Source organism: Monodelphis domestica, chromosome 1 (genome assembly GCF_027887165.1).
Source record: "Monodelphis domestica isolate mMonDom1 chromosome 1, mMonDom1.pri, whole genome shotgun sequence".
Classification (NCBI taxonomy): Eukaryota; Metazoa; Chordata; class Mammalia; order Didelphimorphia; family Didelphidae; genus Monodelphis; species Monodelphis domestica.
Window position 1 is genome coordinate 448,103,833 of NC_077227.1, and position 15,180 is coordinate 448,119,012.

The 15,180-nt window shown below is 37.2% G+C and overlaps 1 long non-coding RNA gene across 2 annotated transcripts in view; it reads left to right on the forward strand.

The window, feature by feature from the left end:
• Window positions 1–354: 354 nt before the first annotated feature.
• Window positions 355–15,180, forward strand: part of LOC103103497 (uncharacterized) — a 59,679-nt gene continuing 44,853 nt past the window's right edge. For both annotated transcript variants that reach the window (XR_008915302.1, XR_001626987.2), the window contains exons 1-2: window positions 355–503; window positions 7,664–7,785. This is a non-coding gene — a long non-coding RNA (uncharacterized LOC103103497). The remainder of the gene's footprint in view (window positions 504–7,663; window positions 7,786–15,180) is intronic.

The following is a 15,180-nucleotide window of genomic DNA, read 5'->3' on the forward strand; positions in this document are numbered from 1 at the left end:
ATAATATCTTGCAGTAAAATTCTGAAATGAAATCATTATGTCTTTACACTGGATTTTAATAACAAACAGTGAAGCTGTTTTGTTTTGTTTTTTAAATGACCTGAGATTGCAACAGAGGCAGCGCACCCGACATTGGCATACTTTATTTGTGTCCCGGGCTAGTGTAGTGTTTGTACTCGTGACAGTTTGGCAAGATGGAGACACTTGGGTTTGGAAGATTCCCAGGCCAGCAGATGGCCTTCTGTATATCCGGCATTCTGGATTCTCTTTGCCAGCCTTTGCATGCTTACAGACTGTGCACTATTTCTGTTCTATCAATGGGAACGTCTAAATCCATTGTCTAGTTACAAACAACAGCAAGAAAGTCATGAATATTAATGGCTCATACCTTGGATGAGGCTCAAAGGCTAAGGGCTACCTGGGAAGGAGGGCGCAGTGGGCCAAAGCTCTCCTCACATTTCAGCAGACCCCTTCTCCGCTGACCTGAAGAGATGGCCACACAGGTATTTATTGGCATGATTCCTTTTCTCTTCTTCAAGGGTATACTGTGCCTTGAAATCACAGAGTTAGCTGAAATATATATGATAGCAATGGACTTTGAGCTGGCTCTGTATATATGCAGAGCAGTTTGAAATTTAAGCTAAATCTTGGCTCTGTTACTTTCAAGCAACTTTTATTTCCCTTCTCTTTTTGAGATATTAGAGGATTGGAGGCTTTTCTTTTTTTTTTCCCTATTTGTCTTTCTGCCCAATAAGTGACTGTCTAGAATTCTGTGTCACTATCATTGGCCTCTCATCTTGGACTTGCTTAAATTAAAGTGTCCATGTGGAGTATCAGTGATTAAAGAAGTGTCATACAGGTCAAAATCCCTTACAATAAATGGCCAAGGATTTGGTTTTACATTTATATAGCACAAATCAAATACTGTTCAGAATAAATGGGCCATCAGTTGGACCTTGACACTCTCTTGGCCATAAAGATAATTTTCAGTTGTATTTTTTGTAATGCAATCTAGCTCCAAATATTTCTGTTTATATATGCATATAGAGCAGCAGTTTGCATTGGATAGAATACTAGATATAGAATCAAGAAGACCTGGGTTCAGATTTCACCTCATACACTTATTGTGTGTGATCCTAAGGAATTCTCAAATTTTCTGAGCCCCAAATTCTTGTATGTGATTCATGGGGAGAATAATGTTTTCCAGGAATATTATGAGAATCAAGTGAGATAATGTATATAAAATACTTCAAAAACATTATATGTATATTAGATAAATGAGAAGTACTTCAAGTATTATATAGATGTGAAATATACAAATATACACATAAAAGTATATATGGAAACATACATACCTCATCCTAGAGATTCATCTGGCCGAGGTCAAGGTTAGGGACAAAGCCTGGATTCAAATACAGGTCTGCTGCCTCCAAAGGCAAAGCCAAATTTGCATTAGACCATGCTGTACCCCCTCCCTGCCTCAACCTCATTAATGCATGTGTTGTTAACAACTATAAGGTAAATTCATTTCTTCCTCTTTCCAGGTTTAAACCTTGAGTCTAACTTTATGTGTAGGTATACTTTAAAAGCTCTCTTTGAGCATCTTAGATTTGATTTCTGGTACGCATTTTCTTGTTAACTTTTAACATATGTAGCCTCTAGGCATGATTCACACAAATCTCTGGCATTCTAAGGAAATGATGATCAGTCACGGAAACGTGTAAAGATTCGAGAATGCTGGCAATTTTCACTTTAAATGTTGTCAGCAAGTTACTATTATAAAGGTACTTTTCTCACCACACTGCTGTAAAAAACCCTTAATGCTGTGGAGTTCTGACAAGCTTACACATTTAATGAACAAACACCACACCACCTGAAGGGATATTTCCTCAAAGTTGATAACTGCATCCGTTGCACTCAGAGAAATGTTAACTAGAGAGGTTCAGAAGAGTGGCAAATAAGCCCTGCCTTTGCCTAATTATATGAAAAAATCTAAATATTCTATATTATCCTAATTCAACATTTAAGATTATTTGGAAAGAGGTTGGGCTGAAGTTAATTTTTCTTTATAAAAAATGATAGGGCTTATTAAGGAAATGGATAGAGTAAACCAGGATATTTGACATCTATGTTTAAGTTTTTTCAGTCCTATCTAACATATTCATAATATAACATTTTCATTTATTTCAGAAATAAATGTTTTCATATATAACATGGTCATTTTATGTGTGTAAATGTTATCTTCTTAATTGTAATTTTCCCAGGTTTCATAATATATATACATATATACATATATACATACACAACTACATATATATAAATTGTTACTTTTGTAATTTTTATAGTACCTAGTACATTACTAGAACCCTGAGGATACTCAATACATACTTATTTAACTTAATCAAAAGCACTTCAGTATGGTACAGTGGAAAGAGTATTTAATTTGATTCAGAGGACCTGGCCTCAAATATTATCTTTGGTTTTCTGTATGATTTGGGGCAAGTCGCTAAAATTAACTGAGCATCAGTTTCTTCATTTGTAATGTGAAGGAGTTGGACAAGATGGCCCATCAAAGTCCTTCCTAGCTCTAGATCCCTAGGTCCTCATATTTACATACCAAACTTGATATGTTAATTATGAAATTTTATTTAGTACTTTGTTAAAGTAGATCCCCAAAGACCTCAATTTATCAATGCTTTTAACCTAATTTGAATTCTTAAATGTACTTGAAAGCGATAATAACGATACAATTTTAAAATCATTCAATGAATCAGACTTGTCACTAATTCTAATACATACCATTAGCTGGTATTACTGTGATTTTACTATACAATGTTTGAAAATCTGAGGAGATGGCGAACTCATGGCTGGCTATCCATTTAGAGTGATCTATTCAGAGAATATGTAAATATATGAGTTGTTCAGATGAATATAAATTTATATATTCAGAAGTGATACATTTAAAATGAGAAGGGAACTAAGAAATCCTATAGTCTAACTTCCTTATTTTACAAATGAGGAAACTGAGACCAAATTGGTTCAGTGATTTTCTTGAGGCCACAGGAGTAACTGACAGAACCAGGATTTGAGCTTTTGTCCCATGACTCAAAGTATAGGATGATTTCTAGTGTACTGCATTCTGAGTGTTGTACTGGCAGTATGCACCAGGCTCAGAAGAACAGAAGAACAATGAAGATGTTGTTCTCAAAGAGCTTATAATCAAGTAGGGAAGGACAAAATGTTGGGTTTTTTTTTAACCCCAAATAAACAAACAAAAAAAGCAAACAAGAAAATCAGTTCAAGCTCATACAAAGTCCTAGGAGAAATGTGTGAAGAACCAGAAAAGGTTTCATGGAGGAGGCGGGGCTTATATTGCGACTTAAAGGAAAGCAAAGGTATTGACATATAGAACTCAACAAGAGTCCAATCCAATCACAGAGACTGACATGAGCAAAAGGCATGGGTTTAATAGAGGACATAATGAGACTCTAGGACAGAGAGTAAGTAGCCAGGTTTGGCTGCCATGAACATATGGGAAGGCAAGCCTGTGATACTATAAGAATAATATAGCTGGGAAGGCAAGTTGAAACTAAATTTTGCCAGGATTAGGAGTTTATATTTTGTTCAATAGACAAAAGGGAAGGAGACACTAAAAACTTCTTTTTTAACCCTTACTTTCCATCTTATAATTGCTACTAAGTATTGTTCCAAGGCAGAAGAGCAGTTTAAGTGGTAGGCAATTGGAGTTAAGTGATTTGCCCAGGGTTGCACAGCTATGAAGTGTCTGAGACCAGGTTTAAACCCTGGACCTCCTGTCAACAGGCCTGGATCTCTATCCACTGATCCTCCTAACTGCTCAGAGATTTTTTAAATGTAATCAGAGGAATGCATTAAGAACATTAAATGGGCAATGGCATAAAGGATACATTAAAGAGAGCATAAAATAGAGGTTGGAAGATGAATTAAGAGGCTAAAACAACAGTCTAGACAAAAAGAGAAGGATGTGATTACAGTGGGAATGGAGATAAGACTTAAAGAAAGAACTGAATGGATGATAATGTGATAAAAGTAGGGAATGAAGAAAGAGGAAAGAATCAGAGATGACTCAGTGATTATAAAACTGAGTGACTTGGGGAATGGAGGCACCATGGGGAGAAATAGAGAACTTAGAAGAAATCTCTCTGTCTCTCTGTCTCTGTCTCTGTCTCTGTCTCTGTCTCTGTCTCTCTGTCTCTGTCTCTGTCTCTCTGTCTCTGTCTCTGTCTCTCTCTCTCTCCCTCCCTCCCTCTTTCTCCTACATACATAATTATGTATACATTTCAATTTTTTTCAAAAAACAAAATTCCATTTTCTCTTCTTCTTATCCCTCCATTGGAAAGTAAACAAAACCACACTAACAAATATTTGTAGTCAAATAAAACAAGTTCTTACATCGGCCATTTTCAATAAACATAAGTCTAATTCTATACCCTGAATCTATCACATCTATGTCAAGAGGTGAGTAGGTTATATCATCATCAATCCTTTAAAATCATTGGTCATCATTTTGACTGGAGTTTCTTATGTGTCTCAAAGGTTTTTTTTTCTATTATATTGCTATTTTATAAATTATCCTATTGCTCATGTCACTCTGCATCAGTTTATACAAGTCTTTTCAGGTTTTTCTGAAACCAACATCTTCATCATTTGATAAAGAAGTAGTCAGTGGACAAGAGAATAAGTTGCTTTAGACATGGTGAATGTGAAGTGGATTTCTTTACACTGACTAGAGATGAAAATGAAGCTACTAATTTCCCTCTTAATGGAGAGAGATTTATTAAGAGGTTCTCCTTCCTCTAAATTAAATCTTAAAATTCATTAGAGGGCTTGACAGTATTGGACCTAAGACCTTTCTGAAAAAAAGAAGACAGGATTCCAATAAGTGAGAAACAGAAATGAAAACACTGAATTCTCCTACTTTTCCCTTTCCTGGCAAGTTATTACCTCACAGATTCTTACCCTCCCCTCCTTTTTTTTTTTCCAGCAATGGTGCCTTAACTAGTTTCACCAAACATTTAGGAGAGGAATTGCTCAGAGTTCTTTTAAAGGGATTGCTACCTGCCTTCCCACACACTTGGGGATGGATAGACCACATGGCATCATTTGTTGGTATTTATTGGGAACCCCCTCCCGGGATGAGGTCACTGAACCCATTGCAGTAGGAGCTAGAGACTATTCTTTATGCTGAGAACAGCCCTTCTGACTCAGCTCAGAACCAATACAATGAAGAGTAATGAGCTTGTATCAATAAACATTTATGGGGCCAGTTTCATGCTGGCAAAATAGGCCCTCCAGGCAGTGTCCATCCACCTGCCAGGCCAAGGAAACCAGTCCCTCTTTTGAAATTCTCAGCCATCTTTCTCTCATCAGTAACATCTGGCATTCCACAGCTCAATTCTGAAAGGCTCGTTTGAACTGGACACTTATGTTGGCTTTCTTCTCCCCTTTATCCATCCCAGTACAAGATAAAGGAACCAGGAACCGCCCCTGGGATAACTATTGGATTATTCTATTTTATCCATCATTTCTGCCCATCTCTCTTTTCAATGATCCTTTCCTTACTATGGTCCCACTTCCATATTGTTTGTCTCTTGTCCAGGAAGATATGTTATATCCTATCTTCTCTCTTCCCTTCCAGGGACAATTAGTGTTTGTGGGTGAAAGAATTAAATGAGGTTCAACTCAGCTAATGTAAAGCCATCCAAAGGAACAAAGTATCTGAACACAGTTAAAATACCTGGCTTATTAATATATCCATTGATAAACGAGGTTAAGACAAGGAATTTTAAGCATATATTAGACTGGTAGTGATAGTATCCCTCCAGTTATATTGTTTAGGCAACCATCTACACTGTCCTCATGTAAAGTTAAACTAGGCTTCTATAGTTTGTCTAAAAGTCCTACTGGTACAAATGACCTGACTCCACAGGGAAAAATAAATAGGTCAGTGGCAATGGGCCCAGTAGATTTTCCAAGGAACTATCACGTAAAGAGGAGAAAGAAACCAGGTGCAATGGAGGAGAAAATCTATATCACATTTCCTTGTTCAGGGTCTGCGCTAGCTCTATGCAAAAGCATATATTATTATACCTATCTAGCTCAGTTTTGTGGAAACATGATCTATCTCCCTGACCTACAGCTTAAAGCATTTTTCATAAAAATTCCCCAAGTTTACCTCTAAAGAATCGGCTATCAAGACACTCTCAAGAGGACTTGAGAAAAATTCCCTTTTTATCCACCAGAATGATATTATCTTCCTTTCCTGAAACTTTTACAATACTCAATACCAGTCCTCTTACAATGCTTGGTACACAGTCGGTATTTAACATATGTTTGCTAAATTGAATTAATGCTTGCTTTCTATTCTAAATTTCAGTTGCTTTGGGTGCATGTCTTATTTCACCAACTAAATTGTATGCTAGATAAGGTCAAAGGTTATGTCTCATTGGTCTCTTCATCTGCCTTTGGGTTTTAGATATTGTAGGTATTTACTAAAAGTTTGTAGAGTGAATGAATGTATTCTTTTTAATATGAATATTTTCCCAAGGCCAAACTATATTTAGCATAAGTGATTATCAGGTGTGAAATCAATATGGACATGGCATCTAGCCCAGAGCAGAACCATAGAATCTTAAGATATCTCAGATCAGCTTGTAAGATCAGAGAATCTTACCACCCACTTGAATATATGGTAATGAATTTTTTGTCCAAACAAAAGATCATCTCCTAAGATAGTAGTCACAATTATTTTCATAATAATATTGAGATAGCTCAGTTTCTAATAAGGTAAATCTAATAGATCTAACTCTTAGAAATAAAATCTCTTTTTGGGGAACCTCAATAATTTCTAAAATTATAAAGAAGTCCTGAGAGCAAAAAGTTTTGAGAATCACTGTTTTAAGTAGTAGAGAAGTCGTGATTGTTCTCTGTAGGAATAGTCACTCTAAAAATATCATAGGTCTCCGAATGATTCCAGAGAGAATATGTTTGTTTGTTTTTTAAAGAGACTGGTTCTCCTTTAGCTTAGCCTGAAAATGCAATGACTAGTTATAGGAATGATCTGAATATTGATCAGAACAGTAGCTTTAACATGCTCTGTTTTTTTTCAGCATGGATTTATTTGTTCATCCTTAGACAACCTGATGACTCTGATCTTCCATGGGCTCAACATGTGGGTGCTTGAGTTAGAGCAAACATTTAATCAGCTTTAGCCTGCCAAATGATTGACTGGTTTCAGCCTCCCCAGCAGAATAGACAATAGGCATGTAGCTCTATATTCAACTGATAACTGACTATTTTATAGTATTTTAAGAGCCATAACATAAAGACCTTACTGATAGTTTCACAATTGTGAAATCAGACTTTCCCTCTTACCATTTTCATTTTAGGGAATCTAAATAAACTGCTCCTAGTCTGGTTAGGGAAGAAGGTAAGGGGATATTTGGGGAATAATAATGACTTTGAAGTCTTTTCCTTAGTTTAGGATGATTAAAAGGGGAAGCTTCCTCTCATGCGTACCTTTGAAAGTAAAATTTTACCCTAACCTAAAGTAGAATCATGAGAGGAATAGGAGAAGTGATCATTGTATTGAATCTTCAGTTCTTCTGGCTTTTCCCATCCACAGATGGAGAGTGAAGATGATAGCTTCTACGACCATTAAGCCATTAGCCACATGGAAGCACTTGGGAAAACCACTAAGGTGACAAAGCCAATTGGTCCCAATGGAAGAGAAGATGCCCTCAAGAGGTAACTCAGCTTTGCTTCAATAACAATCTCTTGGTCAGTGGAGGGCCCTCATAAAGATCAGCAGCCATCTGGTCTTCATCCCCATTAAAGATAAAACCTCAGGAAATAGCCATGCATTACAATGGAGAGGGGGAAGGGATTGAAGTTAGACATGGTAAGAACTTGCTAACTCTCCGGCTTTTAAAAGAGGTTAACAAGGGAGAATATACATCATTTTCCACTAGAAATGCTAAAGAGGTAGCTTAAGTGCCATTATGCTGGAAGATAGGGATCAGGACAATTGGGAGTGTGGACAGGCACAGAGTCAGAGTGGCCATAATAGCATAAATTTAGAACTGGAAAGGACTTTATGGTTCTTCAGATTCAATCCCTCATGTAACAAATAAGAAATTGGAATCCTGGAAGTCAGAGTGAGTAAGTAACAGAGTGGGGACTTGAACCTAGAGCCTTTAATTCCAAACCCAGTGTTCTTTCCCTTTTGTCCACATTCACCATGCTTGGCATCAGGAATGAATGAATGGATCATTAAGCATTTACTAAGCACCTACAACCAGGCACTTTGCTAGGTATTGAGATTCAAAGACAAAAATGAAACTCTTTTCTCAAAGTGCTTGCATTTTATTGGGGAGATAAGATATGCATATATAAATATATGTGAAACATATTTGGAGGGGAGAGGATAAACTAGAAACTTGGGAAGAACTTATTTAGAATACGGTACTTGAGGGGCAGCTGGTCTCACAACTGATCAGAGGTAGGCATGGAATTAGAAGGACCTGGATTCAAATTTGACCTCAGATAATTCCTAGCTATGTAACCCTGGGCAAGTCACTTGATCCCAATTGCCTAGCTCTTACTGTCCTGCCTTGGAACCAACACCTAGTATTGATTCTGAGATAGAAGATAAGGGCTAAAATAAAAAAGATGGCCCTCTAGATGAGCTATTCACAAAAACAAGTCATTTTCTAAGAAGTGAGTCAGAAGTGAGGAAGGAAGGAATTTCAGTCATGGGACATGGCAGAGTGTGAAAAACAGCAAGGTAATTTTGACTGCATCCTAGAGTATAAAAAAGGTAGCATTGTGTAACACATCCAGAAAGGTAGGATTGGACCAAGTTGAGAGAGGCTTCTAATGCCAGATGGAGAAGTTTACCTTTAATTCTAGAGTAGAGAACCATAGGAAGAAGAGAATTCAATTCCTACCTTTGATATTTCCTGGCTCTATGATCCAGAGAAGCACTTCATTTCCATATGCTGCAAATAATATTTTGTCACATAGCTAGTAATATATGAATAAATCTTGGGTTTTCATTGGTGGAAAGAATTCTCATATGCTGAGGGAATCATAGACAAAAAATTCATGAGGCTACAGAGAATGGATAGTTTGGTAGTAGTAGTCTCTCGGTGACTGAGAATGACAATTGTCTTTGTGCGTTTTCATCTATGGTGTACCCTCATATGGCTTTAAAGTCCAAAGGTTGAGGCACAGAGTTTGTGGCACATGGGGCATGGGACGCCAGTTGTTACAGGGAGGTGCGGTTGTGGCCTGGTGTCGGCATTCACACGTAGGGGCAAGACGTCAACGTCATTCATCTTCAAAGGTGGTGGATAGATTGGAATCCCTGAACAAACCTCTTCTTGCTCAATAGCATGACTCCAAGTCATGGCTAATGCAAACACCAACTAGAAAGAATGAACCCTTTCTACCAGGTGTAGTGGTAGATAGATTGCTAGGCTAGGAGTTAAGAAAACCTAAATTCAAATCTTGTCTCAAATAATGAGTGACTGTGGGCAAGTCACATAAATTTCCTCAGCTTCTTTTACCTCATCTATCTATAACATTAAGGGAATGGGTCTCAATAGCCTCTAAGGTCCCTTCTGAATTGATTTTCTGTTAGTTTGCACAGAACAGAGACAAAATACTGGTGTGTTGATTTTCCATTAGATTATATGGATCAGAGACAAAATACAAAAAGTTCCTTTTGTTCGAAATTAGAAGTACTATTGCTTGCCCAGGCACAAATATCCTTTCTGCAGGGAAAGGAAGACCTCCATGCTGCCAATCTGTTTTTCTTCTCTTCTCTATTGTTGACACTTACTGTACCATCTTCAGAAGCAGTGTATGCTTTTGTGTGGTAGGGAACCAGGAGGGGTCCAATTTTGCCATCAATCATATTTAATAGCATATGCTATTAATGTAATTTTGTTATTGAAGATTTTCAAATCTATTCAGCAGATTGCACAAGACAATTATGGTTTTAAAAAATACATGCATGCAATCAGATATCACCTTTAATTAGAGCTATGGCAATTAAATATGGTCATTATAAATGGTATATTATAAAATATTCATTAAATAACAGATTTTTCTGACATATCTTTGATTTAAAAGTAGGTGACATTGGAATCAAACAATGAGATTTTTATTAATTATTTGGCGTCTTATAAGATTGTCTGCTTAAATTATTTGAGGGGTGGTTAGAAAGTATCTGATGTTCTAAACACGTTTACTCCCTTTCTCCCTGAGTTTCTCCTCCCTACAGGCAGAACTTATTTTTCCCATCAAATGTACACAAGTTGTTTTAATAGAATCCAATATATGAATATAATATGACACATGAAGCATTTATTAAGTTCCTACTATGTGTCAGGCATCAGGGCTATAAAAATAAAACAAAATCAGCTTCTGCCCTCAAGACTCTTGGGACAGAGTTGGGGGAGGTGTTGTACGTGCAACATTCAAAAAAAGGAATTTGATCATTTGAGGAAGCAGAAAACACTAATAACTTGGAGTAGGGAGAGAAAATCAGAGAAGTCTTTAAAGAGGTAGAATTTGGGCTCAACATTGAAGAATAAGAGTTAACAGAGAGAGCTGATGGGTAAGTGAATTCTAGATATAGAAGATAGCTCATGAGAATGTATGGGAGTGTGAGATATAAAGTCTCCTGGGAAGCAGTAATAGTTCAGTTTGTGTGGACTCCTTGTGTGGGCCTCAGTGTCCTCATCCACATAGTTAGGCCATTGGACTACCTGACATAAAGGTCTCTTCTAGCTCTAACCTACTATAATTCTAAATGATAGAGTTAAGATCCAAGAATTACTTGCAGTGAAGCCAATGGACATCAATCTAGTCTACTGTAAGGCCCTTCAAATTAGGGGGAGAGAGGGAGGATTAAGGATCTCACACCAGCAGGCTTCCCTCACAAGTTTTCTCTTTTTCATGGATGTGTTTTGTTTTAGCTTGAGACAAAATTAATGTGCCTTGTATACTAAAAATGTTTCCTTGGAGGAAGTTTGTGAGAGGTGAAGAGGGCTCTAGGGAGAAACACCCTAATATCAACAAAGACTTAATCAGAAGTAAGACACCAGGAGGCCTATTCCATGATAAGTTATCAGGCAGCCAGGAGTGTTTTATTATTTTTTTTCCTAGTAGCAACAAATAATAAAGGAAGGAGAGGTTGAGAGTTATGTTTTCTTTCCTCTTACATATTTCTCCTCTCTTGCCTCCTTGTTTTTATAAGGAGAAGGTAGCAGAACTGGGACTTCCTCAGTCTATGCCATAGGCTTTATTAGTCTTGGTATCGTTTCGATTTGACAGCTGGGAAAAGAAAAGGCTCAGTACCAGGAGAAGACTCTGTCTAACTCCACACTCTTGTTTCACTTTTAACATTTTGGCTAGAAAAGGATACAGAAAGGAACTGCAGAAGGTGAATAACGACTCTTCAAACAATTTAACATGTTTGAAGTTAATTATCCTACTCTGATGACTGGTTGTCTAGACATTTTAAGTATTTATTTTGTGGTGTCCCCTACAGTTCATAATTAAAGACCTAAAGGAAGGCTCCCGGAGGTTTTTACTGGCCAGACCAGAAATTAGCCACACAGCATACTGTGCATACTGTGGAAAAACACAGGAAGAAGCTACATTCCTGCCTTGGTGCAAGAGAATCTGTGGCAACTGCATCACTATTGATCATCTATGAGCCTGGAGCACCATATTGATGAATAACGGCACTGATCGACGATGTGCACATCTATACTGTGGGCCTGATGATCGAAGGTTGGGGCTAGGCTTGCCCAGAATTTCTAGAAGAATTTCTTCATAGCAGGCCAATGAGACCCTATCATTTCTTAATTCCACAGTATCTTGCTCTAAAAATATCTGTGCCTGGAAGTCTGGGGACATTACAAAAAGACCCTGAGGAAATGTATTAAGGCTCTTTGAGATCCTTCTTTAATATAGTGGAAAAATAAAAGTCAGTAGTGATCAAATGACAGATGGGAAAAATCAGTAAAGTGTTCATTTGCAAGTGACTTATCTTGGATCACACAGCTAATAAGTGTGTGATACTGGATTTGAAGTCAGGTTTTCCTGTCTCATGGTCTAGTACTCTATCCTCTCTGTACCACCTATAGAGGATGCAAATGGGGGTAACTAGAGGACAACCAAGAAATTGAACAGTCAGAACATATTGAAGATCCATAAATTTGGGAGTTTGGGATATGTCTTTGGGGATACCTTGGCTATTTCTGCCATGATTTAGATGATGACTTGCTGGGTATAGCATAGTCAGAGTAAAGAAAGATTTATTTCATGTCTACTAAGGATGGGAGGCAGGATATAAAATAAGGCCTGTTCTTAATTCCGTTCACATGTTGCTGTCTTTTTCTCAAATTGTTCAAAGTAACATTTCCTTTTGCCATTAAAATTGAATTCTTCAAAAAAACACCAACTCATTTATGTAATTTATGAACTTTCTCTCATTTGGTTAGGTAGGGAGTACAAGTTTTTTATTATTCCCATTTTATAGATAAAGGTACTGAGACTCAGAGAAACTAAGTGATTTGACCTTGATTAAATAGGTACCAAGAGAATTCCAGGGAGAAGTTGTTTAGGTTAAATATCCAAATGTTACAAGAAATGACATACAAAATATAACTCTGGCAATGGATGATGTGGAGAAGAATTTTAAAATACTTTCTACCATTTTCCTTTGTTTTATTGATATCACCCTATTTCAGTATGGGAAGGACAAACATCTCTAATGACTCTGTCCCATGAATTAATGATTCTCCAAATCAATTTAATTTAGAGTCTAATAAATTTTCCTAATGGTAAATCAATGTCAAAAATAATGAAAGGACTAATGATTTGGTGTGTTTTAAAAAAAATTCCATCACTCAGAAAAGATGTTTAAAATACAAAATTTGGTGCTTTTTTAAAAATCTAAAATATCTAACTCTTTTCCCCTTGGTGGGTGATTTTTCCCTTGTTTTTCTCCCAAAGGAATATCAATACCAACTAGAGATGAGTTACCCATTCTCTGGCTCCATTATGAAATCAAAAGTGCCAGTATCTGAGAGAGTGATATTTGCAAAGTATAAAAATGACTGCTTCTATTTCTTAGTTTAGCTGTTTGTGTATGCATGTGCATGTGGGCATGTGTATGTGTGTGTATGTGTGTGTGTGTTTGTGTAGGAAGTTCTCTTTATCTAGGGATTTTTTAATCAAATAAGGAACATTTTGGATGACCTCTTTTGATTTCTCCCAGTTTAAGATTTCTGTGATATGCTTGTACATATTGGATTATAGCTGAAGGAAGACTGGTTGCAATGACTCAATATTCCACTCCCTATAGACAATCAATTAATCAATAACTAAGCAATTTCTTAATATGAGATCCCTCGTGCTGAGCTAGATGATGTGGAGGACACAAATCTAACACAGACTCTCAGCCCTCAAGTTGCTTACAGTCTAGCTGAGCAGACAAATTTAAAAGGTATGACTGAAAAAGCAGAAAACAAGTACTGATAGGGATAAAGCCTGAACCTGAGATTTCACGGACATAGGGAACTCTTAGACAAGGAAATCTCCAACTAAACAGATAGGCACCTTCTCTCTACTTGTTTTATCTTAAAGAGTTGCCTATACCACTAGGAGGTTAAGTGACTTACTTAGGGCCATTCAGCCTATAAATCTTAGAAATAGTACTGGTAAGTAATGATACTGGCTCTAATTAAAGCAGAAATTGAGAGGAACAGGAGATGTTCTGAGCTTGAATAGGAAAAGAGTTTTCATGAATAAGAGGAAATTGAGTTGTGACTTGAAGGATGAACAGATTATAGATTAGCAGAGAGGAAGAAAGAGAACATTGCAGTAAGAAAGAATGTTTCCTGGAAGTGGTAGGAAGATACAGTGGAAGGAGGAGACGTAATCTTGAATCTTTGAGAGTTTTCCATCTAATTAAAACAATATTCTTTTTAGACAGAGTTTTCCTTAAACTCGGGATTGCTCCACATGACAATATAAACAGTCCAGAGAAAATCTTAAGAGATGTTCTATTGAAGAAGGCATTTTTTGTGTTTCCGCAAGTGCTTCCAGGGACCCAAACTACGAAATATTGAAGAGAGATTTTGTGTCTTTCTTAACTCAGAGAGAATGCACTCAAACCTGGTTGAAACAGGGAGAGGATAGTAAGGAGAAGAACCAGTTAAGATGACCACAAAGATTTCCAAGGAGAGGTCTCAGAGGTCTAGAGGTCCCAGCTGAGTAGAACTATGGCCCAAACTTCCAAGCCACAAACCTCATTTGTCCACTGTAATGGATGTATTTAATAAGACCCATTGCTCTGCTGGGAGCAGGGTTCAAATGCAGTCTAACCTTTCTCCTTGCCATTCTAAACCTCATCAAATATTTAATACAGGAACTTGCATTTCTGCCACCCTCCTTCCCAATCAATACTTAGGATTTTGAGGGGGAAATTCTGTCCTTCTGACCTGGATCTTTGTTGTTGGTTCCCAGAGTAGACACAGGATATGGAAGATGAAACTATGGCATTCATGGCAGCATTCTTGCTTTACACATTGGCACATTTAAAAATCAGGATAAGGGCAGATACCTGACTAGATGAAGGAAATAGTTTTCCTTTGAAGAAGGAGCTTAGTTCAAATCTTTGTTCTTAATGGTCATAATTGGGTCATTGAAAACCTCTGTGCCTCAGCATCTTCATCTGTAAAATATAAGGAGGACTGGAGAACATGATCTCTGAGCTCACTTTCATCTCTTACTCCTTATGATAAGATGTGGTGAGGTATTGATAGCTCTATGTGTCTTGTTCATAACAAACCTTTAGTAAAAATGTTAAATTGAATTGTTCTTATTTTTATCCCAAACTTCCTCTATCTTTTCCTCATGGCTTGGGTTGATGCATTGGAGTAGCTTAAACATATCATTTGGGTCTAGAAAAACCATTGTAAAAGACTTAAAGTTCAGGACTGTGTGAGGGCTCTCTGGGTCTCAGTGTCCTCTACTATCAAAGCAGGGAGTGTCTTTAATATTCTCTCCGGCTGTGATATTCTAAATTCAATGTCTTCTGTTGCAGGCAATACATCTGGT